This window comes from Nuphar pumila, chromosome 4 (genome assembly GCF_984573655.1).
Source record: "Nuphar pumila chromosome 4, dmNupPumi1.hap1.1, whole genome shotgun sequence".
NCBI lineage: Eukaryota > Viridiplantae > Streptophyta > Magnoliopsida > Nymphaeales > Nymphaeaceae > Nuphar > Nuphar pumila.
In genome coordinates, this window is record NC_143252.1 from 55,979,748 (window position 1) to 55,986,903 (window position 7,156).

The following is a 7,156-nucleotide window of genomic DNA, read 5'->3' on the forward strand; positions in this document are numbered from 1 at the left end:
ATGAAGGCTTCACTTTCACCAAGAACAACGGTCAGAATGAGCAGAAGAAGAAGACTCACTTCACTCATTCTGTCAGAAATAATAATTGGAACCACTGTAAGGGGCAGAACAAAGATTTCTGTTATGGGGCAGGAAGTTCCAACAAGAACGATCAGAAAGGCAAGTCAGTGCCTCAATACAATAAGCCACTTCAATTAGAACAGGGACCGAAGCCCCGAGAAAAAGTAAAGCATGAAGTGTAGAGTTATGACAGGAAATTCACTCCACTAGACCAATCCCTCGAGACTGTGCTCGAGTATATGTTGACCAAGGAGATGGTCAAACTGCCTAGGTTGGCCGATCCCCCTGTTCCCATGGGAAAATTCAAAGATCAGTTCTGTAAATTTCACAGAACAGTGGGACATAATACTGAGAACTGCTTCGTTCTCAAGAATATTGTTCAGGATCTCATCGATAAGAATCTTCTGGTAGAGGGTGTCGAAGATGAAAATATGGATATTCTGAAGAAACCCTTTCCCCATCATTCTACAACGGTCATTTCTGAACAGCCTTTTTCAGCCACAGGAGCATATCAGGCCATGCTCTAAAAAGGATATACAAGTCCAACATCAGGTCCTTGTGCTGCAGCAGGCTCAGTCCAAAGCTCAGAAGATGGACCTCATTGCAGCCTTTGGAAAAATGAAAGTATCTGACAAATCCGCTGGGGTATCTCCTGAGGTGGCTAAAAGAATGCCATGGCTCCCCAAACACTTTATTAAGCCCGCCCCGGAGAAAAGTGAGACATCCACACCACAGTCGATAACTGCATTATCCAATGTCTCAATTTTGGACTTAGCTCAAGCCTCCACCAAACACCAGCAGGTGTTGAATGATCTGTTATGGAAAATCAAAGTGAAACCGAGCATAACTCCTGAAGACATGGCCTAGATAGTCAATCAGACCATGACAAATGCTCCAATCACTTTCTCAGATGAAGATCTTTCCAAGCCGCATGTGTTTCACAACAACGCTTTGTATGTTGTGATTCGAACCAGAGGAATGACTGTTCCTCATGTGCTGATAGATGGAGGCAGCAGCCTCAATATATGCCCAGAAATGATAGCCAAAGCTTTGGGCATCAAAGAAGAGGAATATATTCCAGACCCGATCACCATCTACGAGTTTGATAATCATGGCCAGACAGCTAAAGGGAAAATTTTCTTGGAAATTTTCATTGACTACTCGGTCCACTCTGTCCTCTTTCATGTGGTCAATGTACCCCCAACGTATAATCTGTTGTTGGGACGACCGTGGATTCACAACACGAATGCAGTGCCGTCTACTCTGCATCAGTGTGTCAAGCGGTCAAAAGGTGAAATGATCACAACAGTCTTGGGCGAGGATCCGGAGAAGAGGCTTGCACAACCCATGGTTCCTAGGCCCACTTTCACTACTGATATCCCTAGCATTAGGGGCATTGATGAGGTCAGTTTTTAAGAAAATTCGGGAATACTGCAGACGGCTGAACAACCAGAGCATACAGTGGCCATGACTCGATGGAGAGGCCCACAGTTTTTCAATATTGGAGGACGAATTGACTATACTACATTCAAAGATCATCCACTGTTCTCCCAATTTATGAAGGCCAAAAAGGGATTTGATCTGTTAGTAAAGCATGGTTATCAGCCTTTTCAAGGCCTGGGAAAAAATGGGAATGGTCGTCTCGAGCCAGTAATTCCTCAGCACTATCCTTAGAGGTCCGGATTGGGCTTTAGTGGCAGAAGATCTCAGAAGGGCACTATCTTTATCAAAGGGACGCACTAAGGGCATCTGCTTGTCTTTCATTTCTATTCTTTTGTTTTCACATTTAGGATGATATCCCGTTTCATTTCAATCATTGTCCTCAATTCAATCTTTCAATAAAGTTGCAAATTTCCTTTGTCTATCTGGATGCCATTTGTCTCTTTACTTCTCATTATCAAATCTTTGAAAATTTGCCATTATTTTGCTCTTTTATCTTTCAAATTATTTTCTTAACAAAAGTAATTTGTTTTATGATAGGCGATTTTCCTGAATCGATTTATTCTCCAATTTTCAGAATGTCTTCCGGATCTATCAAGAAGCTCGTTCTTAATCCAGAGGCCTTTTCAAAGCCAGCAATGATTCATCAGGTTAAAATAAGAGCAGAATGTAGTCAGATTACAAAGCAGTCAAAAGAACCTGCAGAATTTGATTCAGCTCTTCAAGAATTACCAGAATTTGCAGCAATTCAGAAACAAGATGAGCCATCATCTTTAGTTCAGGATCCGACTGAGGATATCAATATTGGATCAGAAGACGATCCTAAAATTCTCAAGATTGGCAGTAGTTTGAGCCCGGAAGAGAAAGAAAGGCTCACCCGTTTTCTCAAGCAACATGAAGAAGTGTTCGCGTGGACATATGAGGACATGCCAGGTCTAGATACCAAATTGGTTGAGCATCGTCTCATCCTAAAACCAAATGTCAAGCCGGTTAAGCAGAAGCTGAGAAAGATGGATCCTCGAGTGGAACAACAAGTTAAGGAAGGTCTAGAAGACCTACTCAAAGTAGGGTTCATTCGAACCATTGACTATCCAGATTGGCTAGCAAATATTGTTGTTGTTCCCAAGAAAAATGGTAAAGTTCGAATTTGCATCGACTTCAGAGATCTCAATAAAGCGACTCCTAAGGATGATTATCCACTTCCTAATATTGATCTTTTGATTAATAGCACAGCAGGTCACGATATGTTCTCTTTTATGGATGGATATTCCGGATATAATTAGATCAAGTTGGCCGCTCGTGATCAGTCCAAGACATCTTTCACTACTCCTTGGGGCACTTTTTGTTATACAGTCATGCCATTTGGGCTTAAGAATGCTGGAGCTATTTATCAGCGTGCTATGGCCGTCATTTTCCATGATCAGATGCACAAAATCATGGATGCCTATGTCGATGATATTCTGGTAAAGTCCAAAGAAGAGGAAGATCACATCGAAGCTCTCAATCAAGTTTTCAAGCGGCTCATTCTTTACAAGCTAAGACTCAATCCACAAAAATGTGTTTTTGGAGTCGAATCTGGCAAATTGTTAGGCTTTCTAGTCAGCAAAAAGGGGATAGAAGTTGATCCCGCTAAGGCCAAAGCTATCATTGACATGTCTCCCCCGACTAATCTGAAAGAATTGCGTAGCCTTCAGGGACGCATGCAATCAATTTGGCGATTCATATCCAATTTGGCCATGAGATGTGAGCCTTTCAATCATTTGCTCAGGAAAGGAGTGAAATTCGAATGGGGACCAGAGTGTCAACAATCGTTCGAACGCATCAAGAAATATTTGCTCAATCCTCCTGTTTTAAAGCCGCCAGAATTGGGGAAACCCCTACTACTATACATTTCAGTTAATCAAGTTGCTTGTGGCGGATTCTTGGCGCAATACGAAGAAGGCAGTCTGATAGAGCATGCCATTTACTATGTGAGCAAAACCTTCATTGATTATGAGAAGAAATACTCTCAGATAGAGAAGACATGTCTAGCTCTAGTTTGGATGTGTCAGAAATTGAGACACTATCTATTGGCATCTGAAGTCAGGATCCTATCCAAATTAAATCCTCTCAAGTATATTCTAGAGCAACCCTTCCTCAGTGGACGGATTGCCAAATGGCAGGTTCTATTGATGCAATACGATTTGGAATATGTCTCTCAGCAATCTATCAAGGGCCAAGCAATTGCAGATCAATTAGCAGATTTTCCTCTAGCAGAGGATGTTAAAGTCGAGGATGATTTCCCCGATGAGCGGATCTGCAATATTCAACAATCCCCAATTTGGAATTTATTCTTTGACGGTTCCAAGAATATGGCAGGCATAGGAATCGAGATTCTGTTGATCACACCTGAGAAGGAGATGATCCCCTTTTCTCTCAAATTAGATTTTCAGTGCACTCATAATATGGCCGAGTATGAAGCTTTGATACAAGGTCTGAAAATTCTATAAGACTTCAATGTCAAAAGAGTGCATGCTTATGGCGACTCTTTGCTCGTCGTCAATCAAGTCTTAGCAGAATGGCAAGTGAAGGATCAGAAGTTACTTCCTTATCAGAAGATCGTCTCAGCTCTTGTTAGCAATTTCGAAGAATTCCAACTTTTCCATGTCAAGAGAGACTTCAATCAATATGCAGACAGTTTAGCCAATCTGGGATCCATCATGTCTTTCAAGAACGAAGAATCTTGTCGCTCCTTTGAAATTGGCAGACTTGATCAACCTGCTTTCGTCCCAGTAGAGCAGATAAACCAGGCTGAGCAAAAGAAGAAGCCCTGGTATCATGACATCAAGAATTTCATTGAAACTGGCGAATTTCCTCCAGAACTCTCAAAGAAAGAGCGGCGAGCAATTCAGCGCATGTCTGCTCGATATTTTATTCTTGCCGACGTCCTTTATCGTCGTGGATTCAGCTCTGAATATTCCAAATGTTTGGACGAAGAAGAAGCCAAATAAGTTGTGCAAGAAGCACATGAAGGTATCTGCGGTGGTCATGTTGGCTACCAAACTCTTGTCAAACAAATCATCCGAGCAGGCTATTACTGGAGAACTATGCAACAAGATTGTTATCGTTTTGTGAAGAAGTGCATTCAATGCCAGATGCATGCACCTTCCATTCATGCGCCAGCGACATATTTGCAATCTGTCGTCTCGCCATGGCCATTTTCTATGTGGGCTTTTGATGTTGTTGGCCCCATTACTCCTTCTGCTTCAAATGGCCATAAATATTTTCTTGCTGCAACAGAATATTTTACTAAATGGGTAGAAGCAGTCACTCTACGCACAGTGGAAGGTCGACATGTGGTCTCATTCATCCATAAGAATATCCTATGTCGTTTTGGCAAACCACATGATATTGTGTCAGATAATGGCAGTCATTTCAAGAATGAGAAAATGAGGACTTTCTGTTTGAAGTTCAAAATTCATCATCATTTCTCCGCTCCTTATTATCCTCAAGGAAATGGTCAAGCAGAGGCCACCAATAAGATTTTGATTCGAATCCTGGAGAGAACTTTGGAAACAGGCCGTGACTGGCATGAGAAGATTCATGATGCATTGTGGGCATATCGAACCACCATTCGAACTCCAACTAATGCTACTCCGTCAGAACTTGTCTACGGAACCAAAGTAGTATTGCCTCTACATGTTCAGAAACCTGCTCTGAAATTTGCATCACTTCTTGAATTACCTCTTGATTAGTATCAGCAACAGCGGCTAGTACAACTTGATTTGCTAGATGAAAGAAGACTCAGAGCAGCAGAGCACGCTTGATCATATCGTCAGAGGATAGCCAGACAATATGCAAAATCAGTCATTGAAAGAAAATTTCGAGTCAATGATCTATTGCTCAGATCAACAACTTATCTCAAGCACCGCCCAGGTGGAAAGTGGTCACCAAATTGGGAAGGTCCCTATGTTGTCAAAGAGGCACTACCTCGTAATTCATATCGGCTCATCAATTACGACGGAGTGGAATTACCAGATCCCATCAATGCTCGGCATTTAAAAAAATTCTATACTTAAACCATGTCTTATTCTCTGTAATTCCTCCAAATTTTGTTCAATAATGGTTAAATTCTCCTTTCCCAGTTGTACTGGGGCATTTTTAAAATTTTGTTTTTATCTACAAATATCCTGTATGCAGGCAGGATAAACAAATCTCTCATTTTGCACGCATGTGCATTCACTTATATCATTTTCATATTTGCATACATCTGCATTCATTGGCATGCATTTGCATCAAGTTCGCTACCCATTCAGGATAAGGGATAATCCTGAGACCCCGACAATCATTCTCGTTACAATTTCCAAATACTTTAAGAGCATAGGTCTCTTTTAAAAATTCAAATTTCAAATTAAAAAAAAAACAAGCTATATTTTCAAAACCCAGTGCTTGAACTGGTACATTTTTGAAATCCAGTGCTCAAACTGGTACACTTCCAAAATCCAGTGCTCGAACTGATATATTTTTAAAATCCAATGTCTATGTTGACATATTTTCAAAACCCGGTATTCATGCTGGTGTTCTTTCAAGATTGAGCACTTGTGTTAGTGTCTCACTGGTGGGTCGTATCAGTCAACCTCTTGGGTTCAGTCTTTGTGTTGATCATTCATCAAACTTCAAATTCCAATTACCAATTTCGGCCCTCAGGCCATCCAATTTCCAAATTTCTAACTTCGACCTTCAGGTCAACCAATTTCCAAATTTTCCAATTTCGACCTTCGGGTCAATCAATTTCCAATTTCCAATTTCCAATTTCCAATTTCCAATTTCCAATTTCCAATTTCCAATTTCCAATTTCCAATTTCCAATTTTCAAATTCCAAATTTCCAATTTCCAATTTCCAATTTCGGGTCAATCAATTTCCAACTTCGATCTTTGGGTCGATTAATTCCAATTTCGACCTTTGGGTCAATCAATTTCCAAATTTTCAACTTCAATCTTCGGGTCAATCAATTTCCAAATTTTCAAATTCGACCTTTGGGTCAATCAATTCCAATTTCAACCTTCGTGTCAATCAATTTCCAATTTCCAAATATCAATTTCCAAATTTCCAATTTTAAATATCAAATATCAAATTTCAAATTTCAAAATTTTAATTTCCAATTTCGACCCTTTTGGTCACTCAATATCAATTTCAGTCATTTCCTCTTGCGAGAGACCCTTTTTACAGGGAGAGTTCAAGGGAGCTCGTTCTTTTCGCATGCTATCCTTTGTTCACCTAGCCCCTTTTCAGGGAGAGTTTGAAGGGACTCGTGTCTTTGTGAACCGTTTGCAAAACAAATTTCCAATTTCATACAAGGAACCCTTAGTTCAGGGAGTGCTTCGACAGAAGTTCACTTTTCTTGTAATCATAATTTCATACTAGGCCATTTCATCATGAAGGACCTTCTTTTCGGGGAGAGTGTGATGGACTCGCTCCTTCATGACCAATTCACCGACCTCACCATTACCGGCCCCCTTTCCATAAGAGAAGCCTAATATTAGGAAGTTTTGACGAAAGCTTGATTTCTCTTTGAAAGTTCGTTTTGCAAACACCTCCTCTTCAGGGAAGAGAGGAGTAATTCCTATTTCCAATTTCTGAATCTTCTCCTTTGGGGAAAGGAGAGGAAAATTTCTG